Source organism: Pinus tabuliformis, chromosome 1_2 (genome assembly GCF_031772625.1).
Source record: "Pinus tabuliformis cultivar Carrire ecotype Pingquan chromosome 1_2, CPIR1, whole genome shotgun sequence".
NCBI classification, from domain to species: domain Eukaryota; kingdom Viridiplantae; phylum Streptophyta; class Pinopsida; order Pinales; family Pinaceae; genus Pinus; species Pinus tabuliformis.
The window spans coordinates 1,056,858,904-1,056,874,886 of record NC_142298.1 but is presented as its reverse complement, the minus strand read 5'-3'; the positions used below and the strand labels follow the sequence as shown (position 1 = coordinate 1,056,874,886).

Here is a 15,983-nt window from a genome sequence, read left to right as displayed (position 1 = left end):
AATTTGCATGGAACACTGTTCGTAGGAAAAAATGGCAAAAATGACATATTGTCGGGGTTTTAACGAAATCTTGGTTTGGCGGGGAATTTTGGCATTTATTGCATGGATGACGTCAGAGTGATGGGATGTTCTTTCGCTAGCGGAGGGTGGTAAGTGGTTTTTCCCGCACCACTTTTGGGGTAGAGCGGTATTGAGCAGGGAGGGAGCGAGCAGGTTAAGTGAGTGCCGCGTGTCCTTGGTACAGCGGGAAAACCACCGGTTCCCCGCGAGTTAAACAGTGGAGATGAAGGGTGGCGCGATATGATCGTCAGCCGCTGGATGGTCGGGCCTAGATCTGATGGCAGACGCTCGTGGAATATGGCGGGAATTTAACATTGCGGGCCTGATACATTAAACCATGTATTAAGCGTATCGGGGGCAATTTGATTGGTCGGGGTTGATTGGTTATTAATTACCCATAGGTTAATTAATTCCATATGGCGCGTGGGGTTTGGGTTATTAATAAATTTCAAATAAATCTATTAATCCCATCTAAGCAGTGATACGGTGATATTTCGATCGGGGAGGGGATATGTAATATTGGGGTTTTATACATAATATGGGGAAGGGTATATTGTAAGGGATTTATATATAATAAATGTTAAAAAATTAATATGAAAATGAATTGGACGCTAAGTTAAACCTTTGGGTATATGTTTACACTCAGGCTTTGAAATAGAAAAAGGGGTTTGTATGAGAAAGGTGGCCATTTTCATAAGTAAAATAGGGTTTAACTTAGTCAATCTTCATGAAATGGAATGAGTGGTTTGTGAATGATATTAAGAACAGATCTTAATACTTTGGGAGAGAATTAGTGAATGTTAAGGGAAGAAATATGAAGGGGAGTTAGTCATGAAACCTTGCTTCGCTTTGAGCTGCATTAAGTGTAATATCCACAATGGCACTTGTGATTAAAGTAAAGGTTAACACATGTGGAGACAAAATCTATCACAAGTAACGTTCTGCAACACCATTGTACCTACCCTGCCTACTTGGCCTAACATTTTTTCTTCTTTCTTTGGGTGCATTTGGACTGGCAAACCCACATCAACTTCTTTTTCTTTCATGGTAAGCCTACCTAAGTCTGCACTTATAACATCTGAGGGCTCAGATTCAACTGTTGAGCTCCTTTGCTTCTCTACCTATCTATTTATTTGCCAAGATTAAACAGTTTGGTCAGATTTTATTCTCTATCTCTATAACATGAAATTCAAACATGAACTAGCCAAGATTAAGCTTTTTGGCCATTCATCAATGGTGGTATAAATCAACAAGCTGAACACAATCAGATTGTTGCAGAAAACAAACTAGTAGTGGCATTTTGGACTTGCACACTTTCTTGGTCTTTTTGTTTGGGGTTCATTTCTTTCATTTTTTGACCATTTCATTCTTTTTGCCCTTTGATTTTTCTTTTAGGGCATACCCTCTTTACATTTTTTGAATTTTTTGATTTTTTGACAATATGGAAAACCTTTGCAACCATAAAAGGTATGAACATATTAGAGAGTTCATTAGTGTCAATCATGAAATATGACACCTATTGGTATAGAAGCATAACAGAATGTATATCAATTAGATATATATATATTGAGGACGTGCTCTCTCTAAATGCAAAATCCATCTAGCATTTGAAAATATATTTTTGTTTCCTTCTCTCTGACACAACTTTATCTGCAGTCAAATGTCGTTCTCTCTCAAATCTTCTTTTCCTCTTATCCATTATATGTATATTTTGAGAATGTGCTCTTTCCCTCTCTATCACAACCTTATCGATAGATAAATGTCATTCTCTCTCGAATCTTCTTTTCCTCTCATTTTCCAGGAGAGGTATCTGTAAGTAAATGTCGTTCTCTATCAGATCTTCTTGTTGTCTTATTATTAATGAGAGTGATCCCTTGCTCTTTCTCTCCACCAAAACTTGAAATTCCATCGACCATGTCTGTCAGATATACAATATTTTCCTCGAAAAGTTTCAGTTGATTCCATTCATCCCATTCCAATCCAACACCTTGAATATTTTGCATGGACAGATCACCTACAAAATGAAAACACAATTCATATCAAGCCATTAATAAAATTAAACAGGAAAAACATTTCCCATATAGTATATCAATATAACTAATTTGAGGAATCCAAAATTGACGATGATAGTAAACATTAACAAATAAATTACCATCCATCGTACTATTCTGCAGAAAACCTTGATGGAATTGTCTCTTTTTTCAAATATAGGGAAAATACTTTGCTTCTATTAGTACCATTTGGGAAAGTACAATACAAGATATTTCCCACGACACCACTAAAAACTAGTACCATTTGGGAAAGTACAATACAAGATATTTCCCACAACACCACTAAAAACATAAGCTGGAAGGCCATGTGCGGGGTCCATGGGAAACCATTATTAGCATTGTTCCTTGAACGAGTTGACCTCAACACAACACATTGATAAGTATACTTCATCATCATTGGAGATTGGGTGCTTCTCATCTCACCACACAAAATAGAGTGTATGTTTGGGTGTCTTCGTGGGACGAAAATCAGAGTTCATTGAGAAATAATAATGAGAAAAAATTGAATGAACCTGCCACAAAATCCCAAGATGAAGTCGTGGCCACAAGTACAATGCAAAAGTTAAATTTGATGGCCCCGTGATGCTTTTAATGGGAATTATGTAAGCATTATACATTTTGGAGTTTTTGGTTAGAATTTGGCAAATTTTTTTTGTTAGTCATTGTTGTTTAAAGTGGGCTTTTGATTGCACATATGGATTCAACATGTTGAAAAACCCTTGAGGTACTCAGATTGAGTTCAAGACCAAGATTTGTGATTTCAATAAATCATTGACGAATTCTGGTCAAATTAATTGAAAAATATATTATAAAACCTTTCAAAACTTATAATAGATAGACTATGCCCAAGTTAATGTGTCATGCCTTTGGGAAAATGCACACATCCACCACCACATTGCATGCTTTTATTTGGACACACATTCATTAAATGCTCACATATTCTTTCAAAAAAAGGTCAAAATCCATCTTGATTGTTTACCCCACATAGATTTATTGGACGACTCAGATTGTCTTTGTTAATTAGACAAGCATAATTTTCTTCAATTGATAATTACTTCCAATAATACATGTTATTACTTTAGCATACCTCAAAACATCATTAAGAAATTACACTTAAAAAATTCAACTTTAAGTGCAGTGGAAATAGTAAATATCATGGTAGAATAGTGATCTGAAAACTTGAGAGTCCAAACACTTGCAACAAAGTCCTTTCAATTGACCATAAGGGTTTGTAAAATTAAGTTACAATTTGTCACATAAACATGTAAATATCAACATAAACTTCACTTAAAATGCATATAAAAGAACTTGATCAAACCATGAATAAGAAAAACATGAAACAACAAGGTTGATAACGGAGTTCACCCCCTCCACTAGGCTACATCTCTGGATTCACCTCCAAAGGTTGAATCACTTTATTGTCTTTCTTCAAAGAGGAATTTGTACAATGCTCTATCAAAAAGGGTGGCCAAGCCTAGAGTTGTCTTCTACTCCCAAAATACTTTGAGACTTGTACATACAAGTAATTCCTCCAAAAACCCTCTTGAGCTCTCCAAGCTCTCAAAAGCTATTGTCCAAATGCAGTTCTCAAAACTTCTCCAAAAATTCTCTCAATCTCTCTCTAGCCAAAAACAAAGAGTACAAAAATGAATTTACAAAATTTTTGAGATCCATAAACAAAGGAGAAAATATCTCCTTAGATCCACATTCCAAGGAGAGAATAACTCTCTTGGTCCATAAACATAAGAACTTATGAGATTCTTAAGAAGAAAATCTCTCAACTCCAACAAATTTGGATCTTATCCACATTTTTAAGAGAAACAATCACATGAAAATCTCAAATCCCACTTGAAATTAGAAAAATGGTTTGTGAGATGGATTCTCACATTTAATCAATTTCCTTTTTACAATTTAAATAAAAAATACAGAAGCACATACATTATATGCTCATGAAATTTTAAATAATTCCACTTTTACCAATCTTCCCTTGAACTTTTACCAATCTTCCCTTGAACCTTCCTTTGGCTTGGTACTCTTTGGAAACAGGTGGCAAGATCCTCTTGGATCATAGCTCTCAACAGAGAAAAGTTTTTGGTCCTCCAAAAGCTTAAGGAGTTCAAAATGATTCTGACATCAGATCATTGATTTTCTGCTCGAACTTCTCAAACTAAGCCCTGCAATTCTGCCCTTTGTTTGCAGCTTCCTCATATTGCAACTCAGCTTCTTTAACCGGATTCTGAGCTTTTTTAACCAGATTCATACATCTCGGTATTCAATGGATTTTCAAAATTCTTCATGATAAAGACTCTGCAAAAATTTGGTAGTTTGATTGGTTCAAACAGTTGGTGCAGCGTTTGGGGATTTGACCCAATTTGGAGCTTTCCAATTTCTGCTACATTTGCAGTTGTATATAATACAGTTGGACCAACTTATCCTGAGAGTCTACGCGCTTCTGCTTAAGTGAAACAGTGGCCATAGCTGCTGCTTACAAAACCCATGAAAAAAATTTCTCCACAAAAATGCCGATACGCTCTTGAAATTCTCTAGTAAAATATGTGCAATATCATTTTGTTCGCTCGAACAATACAAAGTTTACCCCCAAGAGGAAGCAATGTTGCAGCCTCAAGCTCATGAGAATTAGCAAGATGAAGCTTGTTATCTATCAATCTGTCCACGAGTCATTGACATTATCATACACTCGCATTCTGCAACGATCCTTACAGTCAAGGGCATAAAGTTTTCCATTTAAGGTGCCACTTGGAGTCTGCCATCCATCGACTATGCCACCGACTACAGTAGATCGCTAATTTAACGATCGCATACGTGTCACATATACTTGCCAGTGAGAGCCTAGGCCTTTGAGAAACCGTTTGTCTCCATATACAAACCCCAAAAAGGGTAAAAATAGAGGTGCTCATGTGGAATATGAAAGACCATTTACTTCTAGTTGAATCGTACACCTCTGCTGATTTGAGGGAACGAAAACTACCATCACTTTCTCCCCCTGCAACATACAAACAATTATTAAAAACACAGGCCCCAAAGAAATGACGCCTCCTGAACATGTCTGGTGCTGGATGCCATTTATTTGTCCGTGCACAGTAGTAGACTACCCTTCTCATAGATCGTTTTAACGGACTTTTGCCCCCAAACAAACAGAGATGGCATCCACTGAGAATAGCACATCCAAAACCAAGGGCCTCACAGCATTCAGCTGGCACAGGGGGATAGGCTACCATAATTGGTACCTAGGATCAAATGCATCCCATGAAATGCGGCATAGTTACCAAGTTCGGCCGTACTGTCCAAAAAATACATAAACTTTCCACTGGCTTACCCCCTCTAACATTCGCTGTTCCATCGTCCGATGTGCTTTGTACCTCCGCTCTGAATTTTCCAGAGTCCACTGTGCTTCGTGCATCCACCTTGAACACAGAACTCGGCGTCCACTGTGCTTCTTGCCTCGACCCTGGACACAGACAGAAAAGAGTAAAAACAAAGATAATTATATGAATATCTACCCGATTCAGCATATTAAGCGTAACTATGCTAACTTGGTAACTTCCTAACTTGATAAGTATGAAATGTTAATGACTAATACGTCCTGTTAATGACTATTTCATGACTATTTAGTGTGAAATATTAATGACTAATACTATTTTCGGTTTTCCGTTTGATTTTGTTATTTCACTATTATTTACAGATGGTTATAACATACAATATGGTATTAATGGAAAGCAAATTGTTTAATTTTTTTTTTTTTTTATTTAATAGAAAGTAAATTTTTTATTAAATAATTAATTTAATTAAAAAACAATTAAAGCAAAAAATTATTGCTATTGATATTAAATAATATAAATAGCTTCCATAGATATATATATTTCAGAGTTATCATTGATTAACTAAATGTTACTCAAATTTGATTTGTAATTTTATCTTTTGAAAAAATCAATCAGATACTTTAAAGTGAGAGGTGAGTTAGTAATTTTTATATAATAACAAATTTCAATAAAAAAAAGATAACTTTTATCTTAATAAAAATTATAAAATAGTAAATTGGTTGCAAATTATATATATACAAAAAAAAATTATAATTTCTATATTGGAAAAAATTATAAACTCTCCAATTTCAATGTTGAATGGATAATTAGTTAGTAATTTCTTATAACCGTAAATTACAATAAATAAAAAAATATGACTTCTATCTTAACAAAAATTATAAAATAGTAAATTAGTTGCAAACTGATAACTCTTATATAAAAGAAACAAAAAACATTAACTTCTATATTCGAAAAAATTATAAACTGACAAACTTAAGTGTTAATTGGATAATTCCTATAAAAAAAATTAGAAAAAAGATAAATCCAATATTAAAAAAATTATAAAAGTTATAAAAATTATAAATGACAAACTTTAGTTGCAAATTCATAACTATACAAAATAAATAGAAACTATGCAAAATAAATAGAAAAAAAAAGAAAATTGATCTATAACATTTCAGACAAGAAAAATTAATGATGTAAATAAGTAAACAAAAATATAGGTAAAAGATAATACAATGTCGAATTTTTCCCTTATGGAATCGAATTCGAATTCTAATTCGGTAACTATGAAATGCGGCCATCACGGTCCTGTTCGATTAAATAGAATGATAGATCCACTCTTCTGCTCTGCCAAGGCTTTTTCTTGGAGAATAGAAGAGATTTCCAGCCAAAAGACGGTACCATCTTATCCAATAGTGAGTCGGCCTCTCTATCACGAACACCAGGTTGAAAAGCCACAACACTTCCTTACGCTGGGCACTCATATGAGTGCTTACCCATCAACATATGGTGAGAGCGGAAACTCAGCTGCTTCACTTTTGAAGCCAAATACCTCAAGTTGAAGCACTATTGGCAACCCTGAAACATACGTGACAATATAACAGCTTCACATTAATTCTTTAAGGTCTGCTCGCTGCCAAGAGTATCTGTACTCCTTTGTAGCAACAACAATCATTTTATCCATCAGTGCACGTCCCTTAGGTTTTGGTGCAACTAGAAACCGCATTCTATGCTCGAGTGGCAACAGTGAATCATTGAAGGGTTCTGAAACACAAATGTTCCTCGCAGCAAGAGCAGAAACCCTCCAATACAGACTCATCAATGTAGATCTACTCCATATGGTAGCTGCAACTTCAATTTTTGGCTCTTTTTTAATGCAGGAATTCTCCACGAAGGTACGTAGGCATGCATGCATCTACTGCTTTGCGTTAAATATTTTCCTGGTGAAGATACCCAAGATTCCACTTTCCAAAACTAAGTAAATAGATCAAATCATCACCTCAAACTATTTTGCAATCTCGGATACTCAGGCTTCGCAACCGCAAGCACTCACCAAATTTGCAGTTCAATTATGTCAGCATAATATGTGGAACCAGCTCTCATTCGGTGCTTTACAATCTATCCACCGTATGGTGGGCCCTTGGCTCGTCGTCGTGTATATCATGTGGATCCACTATTTTCGTTGTAAACAAATTCCAAACTAGTCGGTGGCATACGTGGACCTGTCAACGAGTTCTAAGTCCACCGATCTGACGAATCAACGAACGTTGTAGACATGTTGCAACATGCATGAATCAATGATGGATGCAATTAAGATTTGAATCACCAATCCCGTGATATTATTACTGAGCATGGGTCAGATCTACGGCACAAATAATATCTTCTGAATGGTTGATACATGCAACGTAACTTCCTCCTGTTGATTTGGGTTGAACCATCGATGGAGTAATAATATTGCCTGTGGCATGGGCCACTTAATAACGTGGCCATATGCCACCTAATCTACATTTTCACAATAAAAACAACCACCCAACTGTAAACACATCAAACACATCAAATGTCCAGAATTCTCTGCAAAATAAAAATTAATGCATGCAACTCCAGCGCAATCTTCCACTAACTCCACCAAATCTGGAATTACTCACGGCAATTTCTGAGCCAAAAATTGATGCCTAAATTTTTGAGATTAACGTTTTCTGCTCAGAATAAACGTTCACAAAATTCCATCAAATCTTTTGCATGCCACCAGTCCTCCTTTCCCCAACGAAATGTCAATTCCAGAATTGACGTTGGACTATGAATTCCAATGCTGCACAGGTAACGCGAAAGTTTCCTTAATCATGCCACAACCACCGCCAGTTTATCGTGAAACCATTGAATCTGAACGATGGCTAAGATTTGTGTGGATTCCATTCAATGTGAACCCAAACCACATGTAACCATTCGTCGATGATTTGCCACTGGAAACGCATCAATAATCTCCATGCATCGAATGTCAGCAATTGTCCATAAACCTTGTGGGTTTGACTGTCGTTGGTTTTGCCATTCATCAACGCATCTAGAGAGTGAATCTTGTTAATTAATTAATCTCACTTCCGATGGACCATGATCCTTACGATAGCAGTAGAATATATGATGATATTCCTTCACCTCATATGAATCTAGAAGCAAGAGGAGTGGGTCAAATAATTGATGGACTAGAAGCAAGAGGTGTGGGTCAAATAATTGATGGAATAGAAGCAGTGATCCTCTAAATGCCAAGAAAAGGATGAAAACAACATTCTTATATAAATCTAACGAACCATAACGCTTGCAATATTATCTTCCACATGCTGCAACATAGAGCCATGTAGTTTCGAAAGTTTTTAAGATCATAGGGGCTGAAATAAAAACCAATTATCGGCATAATCCTTAGACTTACATATTATGCAGAAATTCTAGCCATTTCTTACCACTCCAATTTAAAAGATCTTTTAATTTGATTTCATCATGTTTTGCTTCACACATACTCACCACTTGTTCTATTTTTGTAGAATCCTTTGGCATATATCTCTTCGAGGATTGTTTAATTTTCGCAGATTCCTTTGGCTTATATCTCTTCGAGGATTGTTTACTTGGCTTGTGAAAGAGCTCGGGATGCAGATCCCGACAACTATTGATCAAATGACCACTTCAATGACAATGAGTGTAAAAATCCTGCACTTGCGACTTCGTCTCGCCATTATCTTTCCTACAATTTTGAGATGGATCCTTTTTCCGCTTTTACTTAGAAACTTTCATGTGCAAAGACATTTTCTTCCAACACTTTGAGAATTTAGGATTATATAGTCCAGAAAATGAACACATAATTCTATGTCAAATACCATGATTCTTGCTACCATGTTTCTTATAATTAAAGTAAACTATATGGTAATCAAACTTATTATACCTTCCATTATCTTTGTTGCATCTATGCTCAGGAGAACCTAGCTTGAACTCCTGCCTAAAATACTTCAATGTAGGTGTTTCTTCCTAAGCACCATTTGTTTCAGTAGTGTTGGAGCATTCTCCAATCTCCTCTTTGCGGTATCCTATTCTGGCATATCGAGGCCTCCCTTTAACTTCAATTGGTTTCATGGACTCCAAATCCTTTCCCTTCGTAACCCATCTTAGATAACAATTTCGATCCAATTCCTCGAGTATGCTTTTTGAAGGAACCATGAGAATATTCTTCTTGTGAGGAAACTAAATATGAATGAATGTTGCTTACCTCGTTTACCTTAGAATATTGATGCTTTGTAAGGTTCTCTTTTGCAGCGTGCAATTGCAACTCCATTTCTTTGAGTCTATTTCAGAGCTCTTGCTTTTCATCTTCTAATATCTTCATCTGCTTTTGCAACTCAATGCTTTCTATGTCATGATTATACAATTCCTCTACCATTTTCTTCATGGTGAAGAAATATCGAATTTTTTTTGAGTCTTGATAAAGACTTGCAAAGAAAAGATCAAAATGGGATATTTTGAATTCTAGGGAATTACTTTCTCCTTGCTTGAAAATAAGTTGTCAAATGTACCCACTAAGCGAAACAATCAACCGCTCTGATACCAAGTGATTAAAAAACTTGAGAGCCCAAAAACTTGTAACAAAGTCCTTTTAATTGACCATAAGGGCTTGGAAAATTAAGTTACAATTTGTCACATAAACATGTAAATATCAACATAACTTGTCACTTAAAATGCATATAAAAGAACTTGATCAAACCATGAATAAGAAAAACATGAAGCAACAAGGTTGATAACGAAGTTCACCCCCTCCACTGGGCTATATATCTGGATTCGCCTCCAAATGTGGAATCACTTTTATTGTCTTTCTTCAAAGAGGAATTTGTACAATGCTCTATCAAAAAAAGGTGGCCAAACCTAGAGATGTCTTCTATTCCCAAAAAGACTTCAAGACTTGTACATACAAATAATTCCTCCAAAATACCTCTTGAGCTCTCCAAGCTATCAAAAGCTATTTTCCAAATGAAGTTCTCAAAAATTCTCCAAAAACTCTCTCAAGCTCTCTCTAGCAAAAAACAAAGAGTACAAAAAATAAATTTACAACTCTTTTGAGATCCATAAACAAAGGAGAGAATATCTCCTTAGATCCACATTCCAAGGAGAGAATAACTCTCTTGTTCCATAAACATAGGAACTTATGAGATTCTTAAGGAGAAAATCTCTCAACTCCAACAAACTTGGACCTTATCCACATTTTTAAGGGAAACAATCCCATGAAAATCTCAACTCCCACTTGAAATTAGGAAAATGGTTTGTGAGGTGGATTCTCACATTTAATCAATTTCATTTTTACAATTTAAATGAAAAATACATGAGCACATTGAACATTTTATGCTCATGAAATTTTAAATAATTCCACCTTTACCAATCTTCCCTTGAACTTTTCTTTGGCTTGGTACTCTTTGAAAACTGGTGGAAAGATCCTCATGGATCAAATAACCATGCACAATATACACCAAAATTTTTCCTTGGGAAACCCAAACTCGAGAAAAAACCCAATAATCTTTTCTAGGAGAAATTGTTCAATTCAACGTAATTACAATAGGATTTTTTCAAGTCAACCTAGGAGCTCCTAGGGCTAGACCATACCATTGCTAGCCTTTGACCCTTCCTTCCAGCCCTATCCTCAGTCTTTTCCACCCTCTTTGATTAGGTCTTGTCACAAAACAATTTGACCCTTCCTTTTAATCATCAACTAGCCTCCGTAAGGTCTCGACTGACCTCCGCTTAGCCTTGAGGCACCTTGGCCCTACTTCGCAAGGATTTGAGGTCTCTCACCGCCCTTCTTTTCCTGTGGATTAGATCAAAACAAACTGCAACTACAGTTGTATTTTTGTTCACGGTCTCAAGGCCTTTTGACCCTCTACTGATCACATAACTAAGTTCTCAACTCTCTTCAAGGGATGCGACCTCCTTTAATCCACAGGAGAAACATTTTTATTCTTCAAAAAATAGAACAATGCTTCAGAACTTGCTTCTTCCACTTGTCTAATAGACAAACAAGTATCATGACTTCCTCTTGGATGCTATTCATCCTTCCTGAACCAAATGTACTTCAACTCAACCTCTCTTGGTTATCTATGGATCACTTGGGCTCGTATTTATTCACAAGTTGAGATTACTATGATGTGAATGTTGAAATGAGGAGATCAAATGTCATTTTATAGTGTTCTTGTGGTGCCTAAGGGGAACGTCTCCTTGTTGGGATGACTTGAACTTTTGGAGCCAACTTAAAGAAAATTAATTTAAATTTAAATTATCTTTTCTTTTATTAAGCCAACTTGACTTGCTAGGAATACCTCTTGCAGCTACCTGAAAAATCAACACTCCCTCTAGCTAGGGAGGTATTCATTTTGACTTCCAAAAATGTCCACTTAGCTAAAAAATTTCACCATCCCAAGAAAATATTGAATGAACCCGCTATGTTAATGTATCCATCCACTTCATGTTCTGTTCCTAAACCATGTGGAAAGCATCTCGCATCAACATCATGCAAAGGATCTAGTCACCCACTAGCCAAATTCCCTTTGGTGATATGGTTAGGTCCCCCTTGACTGGGTAAAAGACAAAACTATCCTTGGGTCACCAACTAACCAAGTCGTCACTTGGAACTAGGTCAATTCTCCCTGACCAATGGTGAAACCCTAGGCCCATTTACCATTCCCCCATGTCATCACATGGTAGTTGAATGGTAAAATACTTGTCTGATTCTTTGAGGCACTCACTCTACCCACTAGCCAAGTAACCCTTGGCAATATGGTCAGAACCTTCTGACCAAGGGAGCACTGTAGGCCCTAATTCTATTTGGGCCATTCTCCCTAGCCACAATATTACATGGCATCCAATTAATACTGTTGACCTATGGAGAATGTTTTCCATTATGCTATAACATTAACTCTCTCTCTCAATGAGGGAGGTATTCTCAACTACTCCAAGCTTGTCCTTGAAATATACAAACTTAATCAAGGACAAAGGCTTTGTGAGATTGTCAACAACCTGATCATTCATAGAAACATATTAGAGCCTCACTACTACCTTTTGTAACATGTCTTAGATGTAGTGGTACTTGACCTTGAATCCATCTGACAATCCATCTCAACCAAAACATGAAAACCCCATCACACCATGTCTATCTGGAAATGGAAGGCTAGGCTGAAAACACTATCACACATGGAAAAACCCATGACATGAGAAAAAAGAACCACATGCAATACCATGCATTCCAAATATAGCAAGGAAATCACACATGCAAATCGATACCTGCAAAGAATGCTATTGTAGCTGCTTGATCTTGCTTTTTCTTGCTTTCTCCTTCCTTCCTCTTTCCTTCTTTGCCTTTCTTGATCCAATGCCAAAGTGCTCCAAGAAAACTCTAAGTTTTCAAGATTGTGTGAGAGAGACTAATGAGAAAGCTCCAAAATTGAACTGACAAAAGGTACCAACTGATCCTAAATCTTTTTATTAATTCGGCCTATATTTTCTACATTTTCCATTATTTTCCTTCATTTTCCTCCTTACATGCAACATGTGACCTTTCACCTTCCTTTTCTCTTAATTTCCATTATTTTCATAGACAAAATGTCAATTAATGCTACTTTACCTTTCCAAATTCCTTAGCCATTGCCTTTGCCAATTTCCTTAGCCATAATAAACCAATGAACACCCACACTAGGATGTTTTTCCCAACATTCAAATTGGAATAAGGGTCTCGTAATCTTTGGTTATTATTTTTCTTGTATTAAATTTTATTACATGGAATTTTCACTAGAGATATTACAGAACCCTCCCCCTTGGGGGACACCGTCCTCGGTGTTCAACCACACCTATATCTCAACAAAATTGTTGAAAAGAAAACCAACATGACAACATAACAACATGACAACTATAATGAAATGACATCGATACCGCTTATTGGAGCTTTATAGCATAGCTCATGGCGGTATTTACATCCATATACATATGTACATATATCAAAACATCACCAAAACATCATATCAAAACTACTTTGCCTAAACTGACAAACAATGAAGGATACATAGCTCACATCTGATCTGCCATCTCTCATGTAGCTTAATCGGGCCCAAAGTGCTTCCACTGCACTTTAACCTACTCGATTTCTCGGTTCCAGAGCATGATCACCTTTCTCTGCAATATACATTGAGGCTTCGACTGGATTTCTCCATCTGGTTCCACCTGCAATACAAACCAATCAATCACATTATCATCATGTTTAACATACTTCTTAAGCAATGACTCATGGAAAACATCATGTAATTTCACTGTCGGAGTTAGTGTAAGTCGATGGGCTACTAACCCAATCCTCTAAATAGTTCTAAAAGGTCCACAAAACCATGGTGCCAGCTTCACACATGATCCAATCTGCCAGGAGCTCTTCTTCGATTTGATGTGAAAGTACACATGTTCTAGAACCTGGAACTCCTTGAACAACCTATTACGATTTTCATAGCTCTTCTTCCTATCCTATGCTATTTTCAAATTCGTCTTGATTACCTTCATTTCCTGTTCCATTTTCACTAACATGTCTGGTCTAATCAACACCCTGTTAACTAGATCACTCCAACTGATGGGAGTATTACAACTCTGCCCATACAATGCCTCAAATAGACTCATCTTCAAATATTCTTGATACCCATTGTTGTAAACAAACTCTACCAGTGGAAGATACTCTTCCCACTTTCGTTGCTTATGCATCACGTCCATCCTCAACATGTCCTCCAATATCCTGTTGACCCTCTCAGTCGGTCCATACGTCTGCGGATGACAAGATGTATTGAAGGCCAACTTTGTGCCCAAAACTACAAACAACTCTTGCAAAAACTTGGAAGTAAACTTTGCATCCATGTATGACACAATCTTCTTTGGAACAACATGAAATCTGACCGCATCTCTGATGAACACCTATGCCATGTTCGTAGGTAAACATAGTCTTCACTGGAATGAAGTGTGCAACCTTTGTCAACATGTCCACAAGAACCATGATGGAATCATGTTGTCTCACTATCCTCGGAAAAACTGTGATAAATTCCATGGAAATGACCTCCCATTTCCATTCTGGAATCGCAATCGGCTGTAGCAGTCCATTTGGATGCCTACACTTTGCCTTTACTTGCTAACAATCGAAACATCTAGCCACAAACTCTGCCACATCCTTCTTCAGATTTGGCCAATAATAAAACTTCTTAACTGTAGTCAATGTCTTCTGATAGCCTAGGTGAATGGAATATGGTTTCTCATGAAACTCCCTCAAGATCACCTTCTTGAGTTCACTACTATTTGGAACATATATATCGTCTCTAAACCTGACTAATCCATTTGCTGTAAGACAATATTCGACATCCTGTGCACCTGCATATGTACTTGTACCTATACCTATACTTTGTTGTACCCTGTGCATAATCTCCATATACCTGTCATCCTGAGAACTTTCCTGCAAAAACCTATCGTGTAAGTCTTTCCCATAGAAGCTCATAGTTTCTATATGATTCACCTATATCCACCTGCTAAGAGCATCTGCAACCCTGTTCTCTTTTCCCTTGATGTACCTGATCTTGAAGTCAAACTCACTGATCGTGGCCAATCATCTAGCTTTCCTAGCATTTAGATTCGGTTGGTCAAACAAGTATCTCAACCCACTGTGATCACTCATCAATACAAACCTCCTGCCAAGAAGATAATGCCTCCACATCTTCAATGCATGAATGATCGCTGCCAACTCAAGATCATGTGTTGGATAGTTCTTCTCATGTTCATTTAGTTTCCATGATTCATAGCATACCACCTGTCCTTCTTACATAAGCACTCCACCAAGTCCTCTTTTACAAGCATCTATACATACCACAAACTCTTTGTCTAGATCTGCGATCTTTAACACTGGAGCATGTGTCAACAACTGCTTAAGTTGCTCAAAACTATCCTCACACTCCTCTTTCCATTCAAACTTCTTACCTTTCCTCTGCAATGATGTAATAGGATAAGCAATATGTGAGAATTTCCCGATGAACTTCCTATAATAACCTGCTAACCCCATGAATGACCTTACCTCATCCACATTTCTAGGAGCTACCCACTCCATCATGGTTCTTATCTTCTTTGGATCCACTGCTATGCCATCCTTGGAGACAACATGTCCCAAGTAATGTACCTCATTTTGAAAGAAACTGCACTTGATGGGCTTAGCATACAATTGATGCTCTCTCAACAATCTAAACACTGCTTCCAAATGCTCACCATGATCTTCCTTATTTTTAGAATATACCAATATGTCATCAATGAACACAATGGAAAACTTGTCCAAATAGGGACACAACACACTATTCATCAAACAAATAAATATAGTTGGAGCATTAGTCAAACCAAATGGAACTACAACAAACTCATAATGGCCATACCTAGTCCGGAAAGCTGTCTTGTAAATGTCCCCCTCTTTAATGTGTACTTGATGATATTTAGATCAGATCAATAGTCGAGAACACTACTGCTCCCTTCA

General features: G+C 36.8%; 1 pseudogene; it reads right to left on the bottom strand.

The window, feature by feature from the left end:
• Window positions 1–4,654: 4,654 nt before the first annotated feature.
• Window positions 4,655–6,918, bottom strand: LOC149209768 (F-box/kelch-repeat protein At1g55270 pseudogene; annotated as a pseudogene).
• Window positions 6,919–15,983: the final 9,065 nt, after the last annotated feature.